Source organism: Suncus etruscus, chromosome 1 (genome assembly GCF_024139225.1).
Source record: "Suncus etruscus isolate mSunEtr1 chromosome 1, mSunEtr1.pri.cur, whole genome shotgun sequence".
Lineage (NCBI taxonomy): Eukaryota > Metazoa > Chordata > Mammalia > Eulipotyphla > Soricidae > Suncus > Suncus etruscus.
In genome coordinates, this window is record NC_064848.1 from 26,543,624 (window position 1) to 26,569,786 (window position 26,163).

Here is a 26,163-nt window from a genome sequence, read left to right on the forward strand (position 1 = left end):
CAACCTCATTTTTGTTTAATACTGTCATCCATATAGAAACACACCAATTTAGATACCAATATATAGCTGAATTCCTTTAATATTCAGAAACAAATGAAGCAACAAAATGGTCAGCTAGCAACAAGAGATTACAAAATGTTTGATGATAACTTAATGATCTCCCTGGAGATGCAATAATTTTCACAAATTGCTCATCATTGTACTTTTCCCTATGATTTTTATCATTCCTTTTCTTTTTTTAAAAATTTTGCTCACACCTGAAAACAAGTGTATTATGAGCAACTATGTTAATCATGTGATACGTGTTCTTTAAATTTGAAAGAGAAGATGTAAAATATCTGTACCATGCAGGCTATAAGATACTTAAAATGCAATAGAAGAAGACAATGAAAAATGGAAATATATCCCATGCTCTTGGATTGGGAGAATTAATTTTGTCAAAATAACCATATACACCTAAATTATTATATAGATTATATGCAATTCCAATCTAAACCTTGCCTTTTTTAAGAACTTAGAATAACCAATAATATTTTCCTGGAATAATAAAATACCCTAAATAGCAAAATTCCTACTGAGAATAAGAATTTGAGAGATAATCTCATTACCTAACTTGTCACTGTACATAAAGCTATAGTGATCCAAACAGATTGTTATTTGAACAAGAAAATATTATCTTACAAGTGGTTTTGAATGGAATACCAAATAAAAGCTCCCATATTTACTAATTTTTGACAAAATATCTAATTGCATAAAGTGGAGTAATAATGTGTCTTGAACAAATAGTGTTGGGAAATATGATCTAAATCTTGTGAAGGCATGCTCAAATTCGTCAAATCTTAATGTGTAGATTAAAGGTAAAACAGTAGATTTGGCAAAAACTGAAACAAATAATCTTAAAGTTGTAATTTTTTCTTTTTATTTGTTGTCATTTAGCAAGATAAAAGATAAGTTACACCATAATTTTATTTTCCACAATGCACAAATCATTATCATTCAAGTTAAAAATATTATCACACTTTCTGCCTCCATCTGTCGATAACTTAAAATGTACATGTTATCAACTATGTATTAGACTATTATACATAAAATTTTAAACTATAATGTTAATTATATTTAAATATATTTTTATATTTTAAAATTCTTCTAGGTTATCAACAAATACATATTAAGAAACTGTTAACTAATTGGTTGTAGAGTTAAGTGATAATGAATCTAAACATTTTCAGATTACATTTAAAATCAGACAGAAACATAATAAAGGGTGTTGTGAAATATATGTGAAATTCTATCATTAACAGTATGCTATCACGTTTTTTGAAATAAAATACATTTTTCAGCCTAAGTATTACACAATTCTTTTTTGGGGGGCCACACCCGTTTGATGCTCGGGGGTTACTCCTGGCTAAGCACTCAGAAATTGCCCCTGGCTTGGGGGGACCATAAGGGACGCTGGGAGATAGAATCGCGGTCCTTCCTTGGCTAGGGCTTGCAAGAAAGACTCCTTACCTCTAGCGCCACCTCTCCGGCCCCAACACAGTTCTTTAACTTACAGAAGTTTGGTATGTTTTTAACATTCTTTGAGTTCTCTTGTATTTTTATATCATTAGTATAATTATCACAAAGCAGCAAACCTCTTTAGCATGCATATTTTATAAATAAAATAATTTATCAAAATAATATCATATTTTTTATTTTTCAAGCTAAACTAATTCACTTACTTATGACACTTCCACTTCTAAAAAAGAGTTAGTTGCCTGTCCATCTATTTATATAGTAATAATATGACCAATTATCCAAGCTGCATGTCTATGTGTTATTTTAACTGTTACTTATTTTACTCTTTTTTTCCATTGAAACAATTAATACCAATATCCAATTATTTCTGCTGCAATTAGTTTTTTAGGTGCAGCAGTTTCCATAGTAATTTATGACCCAGAGAAAAGAGCAACTACTGATTCTTCAGGTTGATATAATTCCTCTCACAAATTTATTTTCCACAGTCATGTGAGGGATCCATTCTGGACCCTTTCAGGATGGGTGAACAGGTTTATGTGATAAATAATCTTGATATTCAAATATCTCTAAGCCTTTAGATCTTTTCCTCTACAAAAAAACACAGTCTCTAAATTTAGTGTGAGTCACCTTTTGGTTCATTTATCAGCAAACCATGCAAACCTTTATTTTTTTTTAAATATTTAAGCACCATGATTACAAACATGATTGTAGTTGAGTTTCTGTTTATGACTGAAACCATGCAAATCTTTAAAGCCCTTTCTTATACCGTTGTCTCAGTTGCAACATTAAATTTGGAATATTGTCCTAGTGACCAACCAATGACTTTAACATGGTCCATCTGATTCCATAGCATTAGAATCTATTTTAACACATATGTCTCAAATTTTGTTTCTACAAATAAGAAAAAAATTAGAATCATTTTGGAGCATAACTCCATTTTTCATTTGTCAGAATTAAACATTTTTTTAAGTAAACATTTTTTGGTCTGCTAAGACTTCAGTCTAGTTTACATCAAGAAGCAAAGGTATCAGATGGAATTCAGTCTGACCTCTCCTTTTTTTGTTTTTATTTTTGGGTCACACCCAAAAACATAGAGCTCAGGGATTACTCCTGGCTCTTTGCTCAGAGATTGTTCCTGGCAGGCTCAGGGGACTATCTGGGATGCTGGGATTCGAACCACCTTCCTTCTGCATGCAAGGCAAAATGCACGCAGGCAAATACCTCCATGCTATCTCTCCGGCCCTGACCTCTCTTTTTAATAGCCAATAACTTTATGATTTGGAATGCAATATGTATTGTAATTCAGCAATTCATATTGAGATTTGGTTTGCCTGACTTTAGTCCAGCACCTGCAAGAGATAAAAGTTTTTCTCACAGAAGACAGAAATTTTTTTTTTTTTTTGGTTTTTGGGCCACACCAGGTAACGCTCAGGGGTTACTCCTGGCTATGTGCTCAGAAGTTGCTCCTGGCTTGGGGGAACATAGAAGACAGAAATTTGCAGACCATTTACACCAGGGTTCTCCTAATTATGGCCCTCCGGCCACATACTGCCCGCCTAGGACATTTATTTGACCCACCAGATGTTTTTGCTGCCACTGCCTCTCTTGCTTACCAACCAATTCATCCCTGGCCCACAGTGCATATGTGTGGGATGCCACACTTTCCCCTCCTCTCTGTCTCTGTACTCATTCCTCTTCTCAGTCTTGGGCAGAGGTCCTCAAACTATGGCCCGCCAAAAGCAGGCCCGTAGTTACCATTAAAATACTGGTAAGTTTGTTGATTTAACTTTACTTGTTCTTCATTTAATATATCATATTTTTCCCATTTTGTTAATTTACTTCAAAATAAGATATTGCAGTGTCCATCGGAATTTGTTCATAGGTTTTATATATTTATTATTATTATTATTTTAACTATAGTTGGCTCTGAAAGATAATGAATTGGCCCCTATTAAAAAAGTTTGCCGATTTCTGATTTACACTGTGATGGACCTAGAAATTCAAATTTTTAACTAATTTTTTTATTTTCCCAATTTGATCATTTTTGGGGTGAGGCAAGACCCAGTGGTGTTCAGGCTTAATCCTGGTTCTGCACTTAGGAATCACTCCTGGTTCAATTCAGGGAACCATGTTCAATAATAGAGACCAAATATGGATCAGCTGTGTGCAAGGCAAGTGCCTACTTGTTTAGGTTCTTTCTTTCCCCAGTTTTGGAGCATGATACAATTCAGGTCAATAGCCAATTTCATTGTACTTTTAGTTACAATATTGTAAGGTCTGAGTTGCATGATCATCCAGAGACTTGTTTTTAAGCTTTATTAAAAATACCCAGTTTTATCTGTATTTCCAATGATAAATACATAAATATCTATGGATATGTATATATAAAATAATGTACACAGAGAGATTTTTTGGAGGTGAGGTGGGATTTTCTTAAATTTAGAGAGATTTTAAGGGATTGACTGGTAGATATTACATACTCAGGGCAAAACATCACATTAGAAATTTTTTTTTTTTACAAGTACAACAATTTTAACCAATGGGAGCATAAACACATTTTGATGGTGGGAAGGATAAAGAGGAACCTGGCAGGATGGGGGGAGGGGAAGCAAATTCTTAAACAAATAGCTAATTGATATTTACGCAAATACAATTATTTGTTTAGCCTATTTTCCATTTAGATCTATCTTTTGTGCAAGCAATAAGGATCATAATTTAAACTTTACAAAAACATATCTATAACTACATGCTTGAGAGCAGTTACAAAAACAGGTTCCTTGGAAAGGTTAAGGAATCTGGTTAAGCCAGATTCTTTGTGCTGAGCTAAATTTATTTGCAGAGTTTTCTGTTGGTTCGGGGCTATGCAAACTTTTGTGGCTTGAATCAGGCAGGCGGTGGAAAATTCATTCAGAGTTCCTTTGATATGTGGGGTGCTCGGTCTCCCACATCTCCCCCTGTTTAGTATACAATATGGAAGGGACAGACGTGCCTCGGTGGACTGGCCACACTGGGTGAAGAGGTGTGGGGCTTCCAGTCACCGCATCTGCTACCCTTGAGTCAGTCGTTTCCAAAGCTTGGCAAGGCGCGAGCGCACAGGTTGAGGTCTATGCGCCAGCTCCTCCATAACTTCAAACTTAAGTGGCGGAGAGTTGGCAGGAGGGGAGATGTCAGGTGTCAGCTGGTCTTCTGAGGTGCATAGTTGTTGGTACAGAACCTTTGAGTCCTTTCTGGTTGCTTCATCCACTTGATTCTTTACGAAGGTGGTGAGTTTGCGAAAAGCCCAAGGACCAAAGGAAACTAGCAACATAAAGCCAATGAAGGGCCCCAAAAAGGCTGGGAGCACTGTTGTTATCCATGGAGTGGTAGAAAACCAATTTTTGTACCAGCTCTCACTCTGCTCTATATCTTTTTGTCTATTTACTAAATTATCCTTTATGTGTTGAATGCTATCTCTAGCTAAGCCGAATTTATTTTAAAAAGCAACATTTTACTCTAAGGATGACACAAATTCCCCCCTCCCTCAAATAAAATGTTAATTTTGAACCACGGCGGTTATTCTGCACTCTTTGCTAGGAAATCAACAGTAGTGTAAACTTCTTTAAGTTTGTAAACATTTTTAGCAACAGTTATAAGGCATTAGCAGATTCTAGAGTATGAACCAATGAATAAATATTTGTGCTTACACCAATAACACCTAGGCCTTTTAATAAGGCTAGGGTGATGGCAGTGTTTGATTTTTGTACTGCAGCGGGGGAGAGACACAAGATTACATTTAAGAGGTAATAAGGCAATTTTTGATCTAACAGTCAATTTAGGCATTAAAACAACCAAAACACAGTGGTACTAGGACTAAAGAAACAAATGTAAAACAATGGGGGAGATAAACTAGTGAAACAGGCAAAAAACGTTAAATTGGGGGCAATCATGAACTGAAAGGAGAAATCAACGACATTAGAAATTTTTAAGAGTTGAAGTGTGGAGTTAAAAATAGTCTTGGAGAACAACTCTTATGTCTTTAGTGGACCTTTCATTTTAAGCGCGTCACTTGGAGAACAACTCTTATGTCTTTAGTGGACCTTTTATTTTAAGCGCGTCAACTAATAGATTAAAGTCCACCACATTATGAGGAGTAAACCACTTTACTCAGATTTTATTTATTTTAATGTTATATCCAAATATATTAAATTACCTTCACAGCAAAACACAGATTTGCTTATAACAAAATATCACTACAGAATTTAGACAAATTAATACATCATTTTAAAAAATAAAAACTTTTGTTAAAAAAACATGAATAGGATAAATGCAAAATCCTACTCATTTCATAATTATTAAAGCACAGTATTTAAATCAGTCTATTATGTACTAAGCAGAATTTATTTTACAAATACTTTTTGCATCAATAATATATATAACACTTGCTACACACCAGGAAGGATATTTTGCTATTTTACACATAAACATTGATATAAGTACACTGTCTAAATTACTAAAAGTAGCACAGTAAAACTTATTATATATATGTGCGTGTGTGTGTGTGTGTGTGTGTGTGTGTGTGTGTGTGTGTTTCAGACAACTTTCCTGGTTCCTCAAGTAATTAAAATTTGGGTCCTTTCCTCTGAGTTTTCTACCATAGTTAACTGAATTTTTGCTTTAACCTTTAACATAAGACTCAACTAGTTATTGTGTATCTTTGACCTCAGTGATGGATTTAGTACAGATATATGATCCAGCCATTGCTAGACTATAAGTGAGAAAAAAATATTCTGATAGATTTTTTTCAGAGATGAGGAGGAGGTTCTGGGGTTATTGTAAGACATACTAACCTCTGAAATGATTTCACTTCAGAAGAGACAGTACTGGGAAACAGAACATGAGAAGATCTTTATATTATCTCCCAGCCTTTCATAAAAGCTTAGTCCTCAGAAATACCAATAATGTTTTATGCAGTAAGTCAAAATATTTATTTTTCTGAATAGTGGTATTTTATGTCCCAAATAATTCTTGCATGCAAATTTTCTTTCACTTCAATGGTTATACTTGTTCTCCAACAATGAATAACAAGACAGGGCATGAAGATGATGAGGTACCATTTGCCTGGGAGTATTGTCTTTTGAAACTTTAAGAACATTAATAGCACAGACTAATATACATTATACTTTTAATTATCTAATTGATCTAAACAATTTCAGCGACAAAGTACTTCTTCCTAAAAATACTTTATTGGTTTAGGTTATAAACACTTTTTCTAAGTTACTTTTGAATTTTAAGTTGTATGTAATTGCCTTTGGTTCAAGACATGCCAACTCTGATATATATATATATATATATATATATATTTTCAGTTGATTTAGATTTAGCTACCTATGATTTTTAAATTTCACTCCTGCCTTTTATGCTTCAAAATGTGTAAGTAAAATTTTCAAAGTAAAGACTTGAAGTAGCTCATTTTCATTTCCACTTTGTAATCTACTGCTTCCAGTTATATCAAATCTGTGATTGAATGAAGACACATTTTACTGCATGTACCGAAGAATAGAACTATGTTCTATGCAAAAATGAAATTAAATTTTATTAAAATATGATTTGTTTCTGATTCTTGCTCAGATCACTTCCTTACCTTTATCCAAAATTGCTATCTGTAGGAATTAATTTTTTAAATAAGATAAGTTTAGGGAGTTCTTGCTTTAAATTCTTCTTTGAATCCACTAAGAAGCTTCTGAAGAGGCTTTTAGATTAAATAATGAATGTAGAATGTGTTCATGCTCTTATTTTCTTGTGACTATGATCAAAGTGATGTGTCCTAATTTTTTGATTTACTAGGCCTAGTTTTTCTTTAAAATTATGCAAATGTAATGACCAACTTTCAGAAGGCATCATGGACATATATATCCCATTTTATATATTATTTTTGGGATTTCTTAGACTCTGAAATCCTAACATTAGCCTTTTAGATTCCATGTCTAAATCTCATTTTTAAGGCATACCTATTCTTATGTTAATATGAACATAATTCACTTTAATACATTTCTATTAATAGAATTCTAAGGCAATTTGATAGGCTAGGTATTCCACTTGAAAAATGTTTTAAATTTATTTAGTCTATAATTATAGTTAAGGTCTATATCTTCTTTAATGCCAATATTGTAGAATTCTAAGGCTGCTTTATACTTGAATTTCTAATAGATTCTTATTTTTAAAGCAATGTCAAAAATATATATGTTCCAAAATGAAGCTATACTAATTTTTCATATGAGAAAAAAATTCACTTGACAAATGTTTTTAAATTTAATATTAAATAAATAGAGCCTATCTCATGAAGACATCTCAAATTAAGAGTGTTCATATGCTCTTCAATTAATTGCATCTAAGAAGCTCTCTCACAACATTTAGCCCAAGAGTCATGCTCTCAACCAAATAGAGTTTGGCTTGTGTCAATAGAATGACTTTCAACATATGAAAAGTAGCTTGTTATTTGTGATGAAGTTTTCCTTGGAAATACATGATAGGTTCATTTTCACTTCTGTCACTTGTGGAAACAGATGCTTAGAATATTTATTAGTGAAGGATGGATGACAAATCATGCTCTATGATCCCAGACAGTAACAGTTTCTTTTTCTTTCCAAACTCTTCCTCATCACTACAGCTCATGTGATTCTTAGGCCAGCTCAAATTATTCTGTCGCTCCCCCTTCGCTGCTTTCTCTCCTTCCTAAAAATAAACCCAAGATTTTTACCATGACTTTCAGACCCTGTCCAGAGGAGTGCAAGAGCCTACTACTCTTTCCTAGATCATTACTGGTCTTTATGAATCTAGTTATTATGAAGCTAACTAGTATTATGTCCCTAATCCTCCTGTTTTGTCCCTTTGTCTCAAATATTTCCCAGATTTTTAGGTGACTATCTCTTTCTGATATTTGTTTACAGGCCTGCTTTTCAGAAGAACCTTCTTTTATTGTCATTCTGTTTTGATAAGCTCCCTACCCTCCCTGAAATTGTACTTCAGACCTAATTTCTCTACCTATTATTCATAGCATCCAGCATATTAAACATTTTGTTTATTGAAAAAGTTTATTTCATTTTTTTTCCTGATAAATTTCAAGGGGCTACATTCAATATAAATCTTTTTCTTCCATCATAGATAATATACAATAAGGAAATATTTATTAGATGATTTAATTCATATTTGAATTTAGGAGACTTTTTCTGATCAAATTAATTATAATAATTTTGGGTTAAATTTTAATGTAAAAATTCAGATTTTTATAACTAAATTAGTGTTCTACATCATTCATAATTTATGCAGTTTTGTTTATTAAGTTGTTTTACTATGGTTTAATTTCTAAATTTAAAATTAGTATTGGTGTATTCTAGCCACCTATCCTTAGTTTAGCTTAAACGGTAGTATGATTCTAAAAACTTGTCTAGTTCTCTAGTTTTTCAATTATTTTTTTGTGTATACACAGTCATAGTTGTCTCATATGTTCCTTAATACTTATGCTGTTCAAAATACAGATTTTGCTTTTTTAGTATCTGATAATTTTATCACATTTCCTTCTCTTCCTTTTTAGAGAACTTAGTAAGAGATACCTTAATACTCTATTTTTTCCAAAAATTAGATTTTAATATTATTGATTATTTTAATCATTTTAGAGAGTTTTTTTAAGTTTTTAATTTTATTCTGTTGTCAAAACAGATACAATGGTAGAAACACTTCACAACATTGTGAATAAGCAACGGAGAAACCAATCCATTTGAAGGCATAATTAGGAAACTTCAGAGTAACATGACGTTTGAGAATGCCCTTATCAAGAAAGTATCCTTTAGATATCTCAAAGATTATTTAATTATTATTGTATTATTTATCCTTAAAGCTTAAAGTAAAAGTGAATTAATGAAATAGTAAAAACAACTAAAATATATGTATAGCTAAAAGAATTGTCAAAGGTAAAGTTGCCGTAAGTTTTTTTTTTTTTTCCTGAGTGATAGACACTTTAAAGAAGGATGTTGAGCATTTTTAGGAAATGTTTTGTGTTAAAACAATTGAAGAAACAAAAGATGTATATACTTTCAAAAACAGACCAATTTTTGCTATGAAAATTTCCATTGGCTAATTTTTGCCTTTAATTATACCATATATAATTAAGGATAATTTTGTCCTTAAATATACCATATAATGGGGCCGGGCGGTGGCGCTGGAGGTAAGGTGCCTGCCTTACCTACGCTAGCCTAGGAGACGGACCGCGGTTCGATCCCCCGGCGTCCCATATGGTCCCCCAAGCCAGGAGCGACTTCTGAGCGCATAGCCAGGAGTAACCCCTGAGCGTCACGGGGTGTGGCCCAAAAACCAAAAAAAAAATATATATATATATACCATATAATGAATGGTGGGAGAAACTCAAAAGTGATCAGATTTCTAACTTTTAATCATGTCATCTGTCATTTGATACAGCTTATATATAAAATACATACTTCTCATTTAGAATGAAAAAAATTCTAGGCAGCTATACTCTATATTGAATAATATTCACAGGGAATCTTTGGTTATTAAGATTCTGTTTATATAAATGAAAATTTAGGATATAAACTATGTCAATATATTGGTGGCATTGTATAAAATGAAACCAGTTATTGACCCAAAACAATGGCATTCCTCCATATTCTCATTCTGTCTTAGAATGCTGAGCTCATCTGGGATAGAAAGACCTTTGATTTGTGGGCTGGAATCTGGATGGAGGTACCTACTCATCTCCCTGCTATTGGTCTCCCTCAAATGGAGCTTTTTTTTTTGGCTTCTATGCCATCAGTGACCTCAAAAAGCTGCTGCAGGTTGCGGGGCCAAGGTCCTCGCATAAAGTACCTTAAGTAGAAGAAAGGCAGTGAGCCTCAGCCTCTGGGATGCTGCTCAGGGTCTACAGCTCTCTCCCCTTCACTGCCTGCTTCTGTTTCACCTTAAGAGGTCTCTGCCATGTTCAGAACAGGGGCCATGTGCATTAATGTTCTGGTGACAGCTCCTGCACACTCTATCCAGTTCAAGGAGGCCATCATGGTGGTTAGCTGTCAAAGAGTCAAAGCACTCACCATCACTGGGGACTTCTTGAGTTCCTGGGTCACTGTTTGAGTACCAGTTGTGAAATAAAATCTACAAGTTGTAAGATCATCCATGCACCATATTTCTAACCTTATGCAGACAGGTCTGAAGAAGCAGGGCAGCGGTGAAAGATTAATAAACCGAGCTAGTAAGGAGCCAGTCTGCACCTAGTAGTTTCTCTGAGCCAAATACTTCTTTATTAAAACAATACCTATCCAACCAGGTGGGGACGGTTGAGTAATCCAGGTGGGCTTTTACATATTAAAATGAAAGATTATAAGGAAAGAAGAAGATGGAAGAATGCCTTTGTTTTGGGTTAATTGCTGGTGTCAGTTTACAGCATAATTATGTGCTCTTACATATAAAACATAAGCTATTTTTCATTAGGAACTGCCTTGAGTTGTATTTGTTTTACTACTAGAGATTGTAGGTCCCTCTATACTTTAAAGAAACTATGTTAATTCTAAGTTAAATGACTGTCGCAGTACTGGCAATTTAAACAACAAATTTTACTTAAAAAAACATGATATTTAGCATTTTCTACTTGGATTAAGTATATAAGCTTCAGGATAAGTCAAATGACCTTATGTAATTTAATGTAAAATCCAGTGAGAAATGAGATATGCTTAGCTTTATCTGGGGTCATTGTGATTTATTTAATTTATCTCTTCAGGTTTTTACTCTAGGGATTTGTAAAGCTATGTCACAATCATAATCTGTTGTTGATTATTCATAAAAATGAGTTTATAGATCCTACATGGATAAGATTCGTATTTGCTTTCTCTGAACAAATATTATTAAAATTACTGGCACATAAAATAATCTAGATCAGTGATTAGATGAGCAAAACATTAAATTGTCTTTTAGCTTTGTAAAATACAAATAACAAATTTTTAAGTATTTAAACAAACAATATACTAATTTGTTGACATTTTACCTCCAAGAATGGTGAATAATAAGTAGATGATGTTTCAAGTTTTAAATAAATTTGAGAGATAAATAACAATTATTCTCCTTCTGCTTTTTGGTTAAATATTTTTAGACATCATAGTTTACAAAACTGTTAATGATAGGATTTTTTGCAAAAAATATTTCAAAATAATAACATTTATCAATCTAATTTCTTTTATGATTGTCAAAATGTACTGCTAAAATATGATCATACCTGATCATCAAACCCAAAGTCAAACACAACAGAATTTATACCCAATTTACAGCAAGCTGTACAAGTGGGGACCAGTTACATTAGTATTCTGAGGGGTGTAGGAGGGAGATATGGAATACATGCTGGAAACAGGGGTGAAAAGAGGACAACATTGGTGGTGGGAATGCCCCTTATTCATTGTCACTCTGTACCTTAAATATTACTGTAAAAGATTTGTAATTCACTTTGGCCACAATAAAAATAAAAGAAAAAAGACATGAAAAAAAAAAGTCCTGCTCATCAAATATCCCTATAGTCAGCTTCTACTAAAGATCAATTCTCTTAATCTTTGTTGTCTTTTTATATGATTATATATCATTCCATATTTCTTTATATACCAGGTGTGAGGGAGACCATTTCTGTCTATCTTCCTTTTAACTCACCCAGCAGAAATTTTACTTTATTTCTTGTTTTGTTTGTTTTGGTTTTTTTTTTGTCACTAGGGTGGCGCTCAGGGCATATCCCTGACTTTACACATAGTTCTGGACCCAGCAAATTCTAATTTTAATAAGAATTGTGTGCGTTGAGTCTGGAGTGATAGCACAGTAGGTAGGGCATTTGCCTTGCATAAGCCTGACCTGGGTTCTATCTCCAGTATCCCATATGGTCCCCCAAGTCTGCCAGGAATGATTTCCTAGTGCAGAGCCAGAAATTACCTTTTAAGTGTCAGTCAACAGGTAGGGCCCACACCAAACATACAAACAAAAATCAAGAAAAAAATGTGTGAAATTGTGTTTGTGAGTGTATGTGTATTTGGTTTTTAAGCTTTTTGGACACTATTTCCAAAATTGTGATGTTTCATCTGAATATTTCTCTTTTGTATTTAGGTTCCTCTGTATTGGTAGTCACCTTGGCATTGCAGATAGTTGTTTATTTGTTGAATAGATAAATCTATGCCATAAATTCTAAATCTTGCAAATATTTTGGTACATTCTTCCTAAAAATGCAGTAATAGTACAATAAAATTCACTTCTTAGTTTTTGTTGTTTTATTTAATTTTTATAATAAATTTTATTTTGACCAAAGTGGATTATAAAACATTCATAGTAAAATTTTAGGTATATCGTAACCTTGAATCAGGGGCATTCCCACCACCAATGTTGTCTTCCCTCTCCCCCTTATTCCTAGCATGCATCCCATATTCTCCTCCTTTGCTCCCCAGGCTGCTATAATAAATGGTCCCCTCTGTGTCTAGCTTGTTGTGGTTGGGTATCAATCCTGTTGCTAGCTTTAGATTTGGTAGCTAAGTCTGACAATTTTTTATTTCTACTCAATGTTCATATGACTGTTTGGTCTTGGTAACCTCCATTATTTTCCCTTCAGTTTGTGAGGTGAAACAAGATGGTTCAAGTTATGTGGAAAATTTGAAGGAAAGAAGAAAACAAGGGAAAAAAGGGGGAGTTAAAAATCAAACAAGCAAAAAATGGTAGGAGTTCTTCTTGAGGCTATAAATATTTGTTTAAGAGAAGAAAGGGAAAAGGGAAGAAAAACATGCAACAATACTAAAAAAATATCGAACTAAAAACATGAAAGGCACCATAGCAATAAATACAACAAACCAAATAATCATCCCAGTCTTGAAATAAAAAAAACAGAGTTCAAAACCATAAATCAAAACAAAGCAAAATAAAAACAAAACAAAAAACCAAAAATGACAACAATTACAATAAAATAATTTGTGCTTTTCTTTTCTTTTCTTTTCTTTTCTTTTCTTTTTTTTGGATAGGCACAGTAAATATTGGGGAGATTAGAAAGGGAATTCCCTTAGCCTAACAGATACAGGGCTTTTCTGCCCTTGAAGTATACTGTCATGTGCATAACTCCAGGTTCGATACCTGTTCATTTTCTCTCCCCTAGGTCCTTTTTGTGGTGTCTGGAAACTATATGCTCAGTCATGGATGATGAGATCAGGCCTCTATAACTAGAGGTTTTGGTATTTATACAGGTCATAGAATGGAGCCTAGGATAGAGTCTTTCTTTTTTTTAATATAATTTTTATTTTAATCATAGTGGCCTACATATTATTGACAGTAATATTTTAGGTACATATTAACATAAAATCAGGGAAATTCCCATCACCGAATTGTCCTCCCTCCACCTCCCTTCCCATCCTACCTCCCATATCCTCCTCCCTTACCCCCAGGGCTGCCAGAATAAGTGGTCCCCTCTGTGCCTAGCTTACTACTTAGTGATCCTACACCAGTTTGGTCTTGGTACCTCCCTTATTTCCCACTCTAATTGGGAGGTGGGACTAGATAGTTCAAGTTATGTGGTTTTGTTTGAAGAAGAGAAAAGTAATAAACTGGGAAAAAATCAAATATGCCGAAAATGGGTGGAGTCCTTCTGGAAGCTCTCATCCTAGGTTTGAGACACAAAGGGGGAAAAGAAGGTGGAATACCACAACAGTACAAAAAGAAGTGTCAAATAAAATACCTAGTGAACACTCCAACAATAATGATAAGCACCAACATAAAGGCCATGTTCTTGAGATAAAAAACATGGCAGAGCACATAAAGGAAGAAAAGAAAAGAAGAAAAAAATATGAATGGAGACAACAACTTCAATAACCACACCAAAACAAATTAATTGGCAAAAACTAGATAAATAAATAAAAAAATTGTTTAGTGCTTTTTGCCTTTTTTTTTTCTTTTTTCTTCCAGATGGAGTCTTTCATTACAGTTCTAGAAGTTCTCTTCCATTACTGTTGTTTTAATCAGTCTTCTATAGTTGGTGGTCTTGTTTTTTGCACAGAACCTAGGTCGAAGCCTAGGATGGAGTCTTTCATTATGTTTTCAGAAGTTCTGCTCAATTGAAGTTGTCACAGTCAGATCTCTGAAATTAGAGACCTTGGTTGCTGTACAAATCATAGGTCAAAGCCTAGACTAAGAATTTTTTATTGATCCCTGTATAAGTTCTGCCCAGTTATGTTTGCCACATTCAGTTTTCTGTAGTTAGTGATCTTGGCTTTTGCATAGATCAAAGGATGACATGTCCTTTGGTTTCATCTTATGATGGTGAGGTAAGACAACCTGTTTTTAGATCAAGTTGTTGCTATAGAAATTTACTTTTGTGTAAAAAGTTCTGATGTAAAAATATAACCAATAGCAAATGAATGTGAAAAAATTATGGATGATTATAAGCATGCCAATGACATTTTGCACAAAGTTAAGATGTCCTTTATTTATTCTGAAATGAGCTATTACTATAAGCAAAAAATTGCTATTTTATCAAGTATTATTTTCCATATTTACTGAGATTCCTTTATTTAAGTGTACAATGAAATATTTGTGTCATTTATTAACATATGTAATGTATAATTTATTAACATATAATTAAACTTTACTAGTAAATTTCTGTTGTGTCAAATAAAATTAAACAATAAGATAATTGACATGCTATAATAGAAGGAATATTCTAAAGGCAACATTTCGTGTGCTATGTCTGAGAGATAAGGTTTTGAAAAATAACCACATGGTTCATTTTACAGTAGTGAACTGAAAGCTATGTGTAGGGCTTTGGGGAAAAAAATCATGTAAAAGAATAATTTATTATTAGGTGATTGGTTATAAAAGTAAATGGTAGTAAGTTATCTTAATTTTTTCTCACTCAAAAACTATTTAAATATCAAATGATTGGAATAAAATGCCACATAATATGCCAAACTCACTAAGAAAATAATATTATGCTAGATTTTTTATAGCATGCATCCTTTATAAAATGAATCAAGGACTCAGGAAATAATTTACTCAGAAATGTTTTTATCAAATACTATACATAAAATCTGTTCATTAGTTCCACCAGATTAAATCCTACATATATTTATATATGTATATATATATATATATATATATATACAAACAGTTTTCAAATTATCATTAGGCATTTCTTTATCAAACAGTATATGTACTGATTTAGTGCAATGACTTAACCCATGTATAATAATGAGTCTCATATAGTAACCCAAATCTCTCTTGGAAGATAAGTTTTCTATGTTCTTTAACACTCTTACAACATTTATTCATTAATTATTTTATGGACTTTTGAAGGACAGCATATGAAAATGCTCTGGACTTACTTCTGACTCTGTATTTAAGGTTCACTACTGGTGAGATTAAGTGTGCTAGTTGTAGAATTCAAGTTGGCTACATTCAAGACCAACATTCTACCAAATGGATATCAGGGCTCTGGCCAGGGTATACTATTATTGGAAATAAAAGTAGCATAATTTTTACTACTGAATATGATAGTAGTACTTGAGAAAATATCAGCCCCCAAATATTTTTTATGGTAATCTATTTTATTTTTTTTTAGCTGTAATATATTGAATTTGTAAGGAAGCTTTTTCTGAGCTTTTTTGAACATCCTAAACATAGATCCTTCAAATGAAAATCAGTTCCTTAAATTCCATACCTAAGAGTTTAATCAGTAAGGAAAAATTTACTCATCAGGGTTTCAAGGATTAGAATCAAATACCAGTCCCATTTAAATATTGCCCATACTATCAGGTCACCCATATTTTTGTCAAAAGGATGTTTTACCTTCATTTAAAATGTTTCCCAATCTCTCCTTAGAGGCCACATTTTCCTATTAAAATTTCTTTTACTTTCTCATATATGTTGATTTTTAATCCTGAATTATAATGCCATCTCATTGTTATTTTCTCCCCCCCCCTTGGGTATATCCCATGTGCATATGGGGTATACATATTAATAAACTTCTGTTTGTTTAGCTTTTTTGTTAATCTGTGTTTTATTACAGGGATCTTAGCTAGGAGCTCAGAAGGTTAGAAGGAATATTATTTTTTTCTCCCTTATGGAGCTGAGATCAAAGACCTAGTCAGAAAAACGTGAACATATTATATATTATGGTATGACAGTGCCATAATAAAGGGAAATGTAAAATAGACATTTGACTCCTCTATGTATTTGTAAGGAAAGGATAAGAGTAGGACAGTCATAGTAAGAAAGAGGCTGCTGAAATTATGTTAGAAAAATGGGATTTGTCTGACAGAGGTTTCCCCGAGGGAAGGAGAAGAGTAAAGGAGTTTTAATGCATGGTATATTCAGGAAACAAATTCATTTTGCTGTGATGTATCATGAATGGGAAAGAGCAAACAAATTTTAAAACAAATAATCCGTCAGGAATATGCATCTGATTAGAAGGAATGTAAACATGAATAGTAAGAAGGTATTTTTGGTTGTTTTGTATGTGGAAAACTGAAATTCTTTGGAAAGTAAAATGAGTGATTGCCCAAATTAATGTGGGTCCACCCTGAAAGTAAAAACAGGGTGGGGTATTTATTTGAAAAAATCATTCTAAAGAAGAAGGTGATAGAGATAAAAGATCACTCATCTCTAAAAGAGTGGCATGTCTTTTCTCAGTGCCCGAATTGAGAAGAAAAAAAAATCTATGATAAGTGCAATCAATTTGAGACATCTGCAGAAATTAACTGTTTTGTTCCTTTTCCATAAATGGACAAATAGCTTTTGTTTCTTACTAATGAATCAATATTATTAATACCATAGGCTATTATTAATCCTCTGTTTAATTTTAGAAATAGTAATTTTTTTAAATGTGCTTTTTAAGCAAATTTCAAAGAGATCACATCTGCAGTTGTTTCATGCTGAATTGAAAAGAACTAGCAGCTGGCTCGTCTAGCCAATATTCAGCTGCCTTTATATTTCAGTCATGACAGAACCAAAGATAGGGATTACTTTTATAAATATGTAATTATGATTTTTCATATTTGTATTAGTAATTTGTCTTCAACTTATATAAAATTTTGTTATGAATACTAAACAACTGGATGAGCCAAGTTAGATATTTAAGAAAAATGAAGTATTGTATACATATAGTTTCAAAATCTGCCTTCTAGATTATTAGTAGCAAATAGGATGAAATATATTTTGCTGAGCCTGCATATTCATATTTCACTCAAGAAATCTTGTGGTTATCTTTAAATTTTCATAAGATTAGGGACTATATGATCTATTTTTATTTCTATGAATAATGCTAATTTGAACTGAAACATGAATTTCTATATGGTTTTTCTCCAGTAACACAGCAACTGAAGTCTAATTAATAAACTATGTCTATAGTAAAAGATATTGGTGAAATGCTAGTACAATATCATTCTAAAAATATCTGATGTCTCCTTGTATCACCTGTAAATACCAGTAATAAAAATGTTAATCCCATAGAATTCTGGAGTCAGAGAATTAGCACAGAACGAAGGGCTTGTGCCTTAGATATGGCTGACCAAATTTCTTCTCAGCATCTTAGATGGTCTCCTGAGTCTTCCAGGAGTTATTTCTGAGTGCAGAGCCAAGAATAACACTTGAGTGCCACAAGTTTGGCCCCAAAACCAAATAATATTAATCTTAGGGTTCTAAAAATAAAAGATTTTTAAGTCTAAAGTTTCTTATACTGTATATAGTAACAAACAGGGATAACCTTAATAAAATTGACTATTTTTATATTTTTCAAGATGATATTATATGACATGTTAAAGAAAAAATCTCAAATTTTCCAAATAAAAAAGATTGTTTCATTCAAGATTAATATAGTATTTTAAAATCTTAAGAGAGAGAGTTTAGGTTCATCTCCAAATATTGTGAAGATATCTGAAGATTTATAAACAGAGTAAGGGATTTAGTACATTCTAAAATTACTCTAGAAACATCAAGGTAATGGGATTGAAGACAGTTTAAGAATTTAGACAGATAAAGGTGGGGATTGAAGATATTGTTCAGTGGAAAGTTCTTTCTAAATTAACTTAAATAGGATTTTCTTTTTTAGATTGGGCAAGTCAAAGACAATAGTTGAAGGAAGAGTAGAGGCCACATTGAAAAGAGGGCTCAGAGGACCATGTTAAAATTTAGGTCACCATTGGTTACTCTGTGTTTTGTGTGTGTATGTGTGTATCATGTGTATGTAAACTAGAGCTTACATACATACTTATCTTGTAAGTATGTATAAGAGAAAGGAAATAAGATAAAGTAATATGGTAAAGGAAAATATACTCAGTCTTAATGAAAACTTATGAATTTGCACAAGCAACAAAAAAGAACTAAATATGTGATCTCTATGAGCCCACAGATTACAAACCATTTAATTGAGCAAAAATAGAAGGCATGCAGGATCACCTTGTTATTATTTCCAAAAAATGTGCTTTGTGGGTCACACCTGATGGCTTGCAGGGTTTTTCATGGCTTAGGATTTGAAATCTCTACTGATTAGGACAATTTTGGGTACCAGTTTAACTCAGGTTGGTCACATGCAAGGCAAGTGTCCTACCCTTTGTACTGTCTCTTTGGCCCTACCAAAAAACAAACAAACAAACAAAAAAAAAACAAACCACAAGCCCTAAACATTGCCTTTGCTCTGAATTGTTACCGGAAGTAATTATTAAGGAAATATTAAAATGCAGATAAACAGTGCATAAGGAATTTTCATATGTAGTGACCTATTATTACTATTATTATTATCATTATCATAACAAATAAATGCAATTAAAATTCATAGTGAATAAGTAAATCTCATATATAGTGAGCAATTGTTGTTTTTATTATTTTACAAATGCAGCCCTTAAGATGTATTTTTTGCATTGTTTTTCTCAGACAACCTGAATCTGAATTATGAACTTAGGATGCTATGAGTGATGGGAGGGAAAGATCTTCGGGTTAGAGGGGTCCTTGGAATTTGATTGTGAATATAGTGTAGCTCCACTTTAGCAGCAACAACCACAAGAACCACAGCAAAGCAGTGGTGGTGTGTCCTGGGTCCTCTGGTGATGGTTGAATGTGTAGTCGGGTATTTTGGTGATGGTTATAGTGTATAGTTTTATAAATCAAAGCCATAAATGTTAGCACTGTAGTAATCATCTTACCTTAAGTTAAAGTAAATTAAAAATGTAATATGTAAATAATGCTTTTGTTAATATATTAGGTTTGAGTTTTCAGAATTTCTTTCAGAATCGGGTCTTTGGATCGTGTGAGAAAGTTGGAAAACATGCTCTTCTCACTTTTTTTAAAAAACCTTTTTGGGCTGAAGGAATAACATAGTGAGTAAGATGCTTTTTGCCTAAAACAAAGATGTGGTTCAGAAAGCCAACTAGTTCAAAGGAATGAGAACTAAGGGGAGGGATCAGAGCAATAGTATAGCCAGTAGGGTGCTTGCCCTGACTCTACTAGTACAAGGACTTCAGAAGTGAAAAAAAAATGAATTACAAGAGATAAAAATTATTTAGAGAATGTTCAAAATATCATTCCCATCAAATAATTTTCTAGAAGGCAAATTCAAATATAAAGGAAAACAGCATATTTAAATAAAAGTAGATCAGAAGTAGCTCTATAAGAAAAGTTTGAAAAGCTATATTTCCTTAAGTACTTTGGATAAATAAAATTTGTTTTTACCCAATGGGTTAGCTCTCCAGGTATTTATAGTACTAAGCTTCTCACTCTCTTTAAATGTCATTTTATTATTTGTGAGTAAATATTTTTACTACAATAATATGCCTGATATTTTATCTGCATAAAGTTCTTTATTTAAAAACTGACAAGAAAACACACGGGCATTGGAAAAGCAGTGATAGTCATTGCTAACATCCTGGGTAATGGTGAGACAATCCACTTGATTTTTGTTGTTGAGCTGGCAAAAGGTTTAGAGCCCTCCAGAGCTATTTCTCTTTGCAATAAACAGAAAAGGTTAATAAAGGTGATCTCAAGTGCCCATCTACTATTGTTCGTCATTTATTCACTTCACTTCCAAAAACAGGACCAGGGAATGTTGTTTTGTGAGGGTGCTTTGGTGCCAGATATTTCCAACCTGGCAGTGCTGTGTAGTGAGCCCCAGTACTGTAACAGAGATGTTCAGAGGGTACTGTGGTGTGGGATATTAAATTAAGTGTTTCATGCAAGTGGCTACATGAGGTGTCAGGAATCTAACCTGGGTCAGCCATGGGCAAAGCAAGTGCCCTCTCAGCTCTACTACTGCTCTGGTAAAAAAAATATTTTTAATATGCCTTTAAATTTGAGTTCCCAAAATTATTTATTTATTGATGATATGAAAACTACAAGTTTCTTTAAATATAAATATTTATGCATTTGTTTTAGCTTTTCTTTTTAATTCTCTTTTTAGTATTTTAGTTTCCCCTGCCTTTCAATTTGTGAGAAGGACTAGATTGTAGCACCTTTTTTTAGTTGTCTGTGAAATTTTACCTAATCATAAGCAAACATCTAGTGAATGTGTATTAATCACATATTGTTGTCCTCCCCCAGGTGAGGAGGCACACTGGCCAAATTTATACACTTTTCTATGGCTTGCATGTTGAGATATGTATGCTGTGGCAAGCTAGAAGCAGTTGCCCTTTCTGAGCCAGCCCAGAGGCCTTCAAATGCTATACTCTGAGCACACAGGGGAATCTACCTCCAGTTCTTGCATGATTCATTTACACGCAAGACTGGAAAATACCAATATTCTAAAGGTTAATAGACTAACATGACTTATGAAAGCTGTCCTTGAACCTCACAAAATCTAGCAGGGAAGGTTGTCTGAACAGGATATACTCTTACCAGGGTGGTCTCCAAATCAGGCTCCTAGACCAGCTGGTATTGAGAGACAAGAATGACTGACAATGCTGGGAATCGCCTGAAGACATCCATGACTGAATAACATCTTGTGACTTGCCTTGAGTTTTCTTTAAAATATGTAAATGACAGTAATACTTCTATTCCCTCCAGTGTTCTGTGAGTAGTCCCATTAAGGACTCTCATTTGGGTGGCAGTTAAATATAGAACTACTTCCCGATCCACTTTTATGGAAACAAGCTATGTTTTACTTTAAATAATTTGGAAAATGACTAGGCAGACAGCTGCTTTCCCCATGGGAGTCTCAGGAACACCTGGTATTGAAGGAAAGTTCAGTATCAGGATTCCTTGGTAGTTAGTAGGATTCCTAAGAAAACTAGAACAAGTTGTGAGGCTTCAGGCAAAATTCTGCTGTTGCTTTTGAGAGAAGGCCTTAGGATCCTAGGGATAATTTATTTGGTAACAATTTCTCAGGCTGCCAGTGAAGATTGCACTTGAGTAAACCTATTGACAAATAATGGGGATTAATTGTCCTTTGATAGGGGTACGTCAGGGTGGAGATGCTTGGGGTGAAGTTTAAAAACATATTTGGGGAAGAGGAGTTGGTGGACAGATGGAGAGAGCAATCTAAATACATATTTATTTAAAATTGGATCTTAACAGCCTGGAGATTCCCCAAAGCATTTTACTGATAAGCTTATAAAAATATAATGAGTGTGCTTTCTCTTTTTGCATTATGTTTAGTGGTGTTCCTTAAGGATTACTCCTTACTCCTTAAGAAGAACTAAGAAGGATGCCAGCCTTGCCATATCTCCATGATTTAACTCACAAAGGAGGTGGAACGATCCTGCAACTCATTGTTCCATCCCACCCATAACCATCAAAAATTTTAAGCTTTTGCACACCAGTGGGATGCAGCTGACAATCTTATGTGTTTCCTCAATAAATTTTTATTTTTGCCAGGAGGACAAATCATGTCCACCAAAGTACAAAATAAATTTAAAAGTGGCACTGCCAGCAGTCCTTAGAAAGTCCTGCATTAAGAGAGACGAATGAGTAGCAAGATGTTGTTGTGGAGAGTTTTTTTTTTATTGGATTCTTTGCACAATTTTGTGTTCTTTTTAATACTAGAGCAACATCAGTTTCCATATTGAGTAAACTGAGGCAAAAACATTTTTTGTTTGTTTGTTTGTTCTAAAACTTACTATGTATTTTATCATTGCCCTACTGGATTGCAAGGCCATACTAGCTTCTTGTTATCCCTCCCTGCATCTCTGGAGATCTCAGCCCTGGCATGTCTAATTTGTTTATGCATTTATCATTCTTAACTGTATTTGAAACTTTAACTAGTAATATGGGAAATGAGCCATACATTCTGAGCAACAGTTCCCTTAGGACTAAACTAATCTGAGGTACTGATGGATGTGAAATCTTAGTGGAAACCTGCACTTTCCAATATCTAAAAGTGTTCTTAGCACATAACATTGGAAATTACCTAAATTCCCACCAAAATCACAAGTTGGCTAAAAACTTAGAAATACTAATTCAATAAATACAAAAAATGTGCTTACTATTAATTTCATGTCTGTGAACAATTGCATAAATTCACACATTTTGAAAGTTGAATTCACAAAATATATGCTTTGATTTTTGTCAAATTGTCTGTTCGTTTTTTTACATATTTTCTGAAACTTTGTTTTATACTCCATAAATAACACTAACTTTTGAACTAGTTTTAAGATGGTAATTTTGCTACATGCTAAAAGTTCTGGTAATTAAGGTTTAAAATTATTTCTTATAGAGATGGTTTGGCACTGATATGTATAAGTAAACCCGTGCTTTAATAACACTGTACTGTATGTAGTAGTATTCTCCCATGGCTTCATTGTAAATACTTACCAGTTGTAGATTCTTTTACAATACACTGAGATATAGAAAGAAATATTGTCTAAAGGCTACTTTTTCTTTTCTTTTTTTAATTTTTTTATTTTGAATTATGAGAACAAAAGATGCAAAGAAAGAGGACAAGGTAAAGTTACAGTGGAAGGACAATCAGCCATAACATAATTCTCAGAAGAAGTCCCCTTGCTGTTATCTTAACTTTGAACTTTCAGCCAAAGAACTTTAAGATAAATAAAACAGAATCCATGTACAGTTACTTTGTCCCTCAAGCCCCCAGATTGTAACACATTATAATATTTCTTAACAGTACACAAGACAATCTAAAGCCATAAAACTTACGTAACTCCTTAAACATTAGAGGCATAGTATTTTTTACATTTCCATGTACATGCATATTAGCTTAAGTTAACCTCAAATTTTAAGTGGTTTTTTTTTTTAAGGATTAGAGTCAAAGGAGCACAGTAAAAACGGTGTTAGAGTGGCAATTGTTGTTTGCATAGGCCCACCAAAATATGAGAGGCATGGAAAGGAATAACCTTGGCCTAAGTACAAAGAGACCCTACCCCTGAAGTTTCCTGGCATAAGACCAACTCTAGGCTTCAGGCAAGTTATCGTCCAATCCAAGACATTATCCGTAGTGCCAACACACTTTTCACACAGTCTCTGTTGTTGGTATCATGTTTCTGTATTAAAGATCCTGGAATCGGCATATCCTACATTGAAGTCATGATGTGGAGTGTCTTCTCGTTTCACCTCACCATTAAAAGGCAATGCAGGAAGCCCTGTCCTGTAAGCAGGTCATTATTGTTCAGTCTTCTCAGTGTTAAGGGAAGTCTCTTTTGAGCAGGTCGATGTCTGAGCAGTGGTAGGGTCTTCTGTGGTAGAGGATTGCTTCCAGGTGATGTTATAGACAAACCTCACAATTAAGTGGCAATACAGCAAGCCCTGTCCAGTAAGCAGGTCATTGTTCTTGTTAAGTCTTCTCAGTGTTAAGAAAAGTCTCTTTTGAGTAGTTCGATGTCAGAGCAGCTGTAGGGTCTTCCCTGGTAGAGGAATGCCTCCAGGTGATGTTATATACAACCTTGGATGTTTTGTAGATGTCTTCTCTAGATCAGGGGTGAATGGAGAATGCCCATTCTTCTGAGGCCTGTGCCAGGTCTTTATGTCAATGTTCAGGGTGTAAGGTCCCATTGCACTACAAGATTTGTGTGTTCCCATCTCTATTAGATAAGAACTTATTGGTATGTATAGTATTTTCCCATTTTAGTGTGCCTAAGCAAACAAGAAATAAAGCCACATGGCACTATCAGAGTATATGGGGGCGTAAGAACATTTCCAACAATACCCATAACTTGGTTCAAACATAAGCATTAAACTGAGGGATTCTTTCACACCAAATTCCATAATTAGCAGTTCACAAAGAGAAGATAAAAAATGGGGGGGGGGATCGTCACTGTATGAGAAAATATTCAGCAAAAGTTATAGCCATCAAAGAAAACACCCATAAAATGTTGAAAAGACATAAGTGTCTTTTTTATGCCTTTTAAAATAGTTGGGTGGGTGTTAACTCCATGGCACCACTTTGGTCTGTGACTTAGGACTCTACAGTACTTAAGTTAGAAAGGGTAAATGAGGAGTAATGATGATAGGAGTTAAGGAAGTTAAAGAGAAATATAATCTTTTGAAGGGGTATGCAAAAGGGCAGAGTACAAAATGGACATTCTACATACATAAAAACATAATTCAATGATAGTGAGTACTATTAATGTTTCCTGTGTGCACGGGGGCAGTAGCCCCTGCACAATTTTGAAAATATAGACTAGAAAGAGATTACCAGTGACTTTAAGAAGCTGGGAGGCCAGAAGTTCAGAGCCCCACCCAGACCCTCCCTAAGGAGCTGAATGGATAATGGGGGAAAGCCTAGGGTACCTTCAAGCTCCACCAAGGAGCCCAACTCACCAGCTTGCCCAGGCATGTGGCCCGGGGAAGCCCTGGTGATCTGGAGCAAGGCAGTAGAGGGGTGCTGGGGTTATCCAAGTCCCGCACACACACACCCCCCCCCGCTGGCCTGGTTAAGAAGGCCTCTGGCATGGCGGGGGCCTGCTGAACCCCATACTGCTAGACTCCAGGCTACTTTTTCATATAAGTATTAATTACATAAAACTTAGAATTCATTATTATTAGGAAAAATCATTTCTGAGACATTATTGGAGCCTATCTGAATATGCTTCTTGTGTCTATCTCATAAAACAGGAGTTGTCTTCATTTTTAACCTTTTTATTTTGTGGGTATTAGAATTGGAAATTAATACATTTCGAGTAAACTTTCTGCTTTGAATTGCTTTTTAAAGGATTTAGTATATAGAAAAAGACATGAAAGACTGTTGTGTTACATCTCTTATGCCAGTCTATTTAAAAACCTAGTCGGAAAGCCCAAGATTTATATTTTTAAGATAGCACCCAAGAACTTGTCTGAATTGACTCTAGCCAATTGTTAAGTTCAGGGATTCCTGTAACACACACACACACACACACACACACACACACACACACACACACACACACACACACACACACATATATATATATATGCATGTGTGATTATATAAGGATATATGTAAACACACTTATCTTTATAACTAACAGTATTATAGTATCATCATTTTTAAATAATCTTATTTATGTTATATAATTTTTTAATTTTGTAGCCTTTATTTTTAATAATTATTTAAGCACTGTAGTCACAAAAATATTCATAGTTATGTTTCAATAATTGAATGTTCACCATCCTTAACAGTACAACATCCTGCCACCACTGTTCCCCACTTCCCTCCTCCCTCTGCCCAGCCTGTCTTCAGGACAG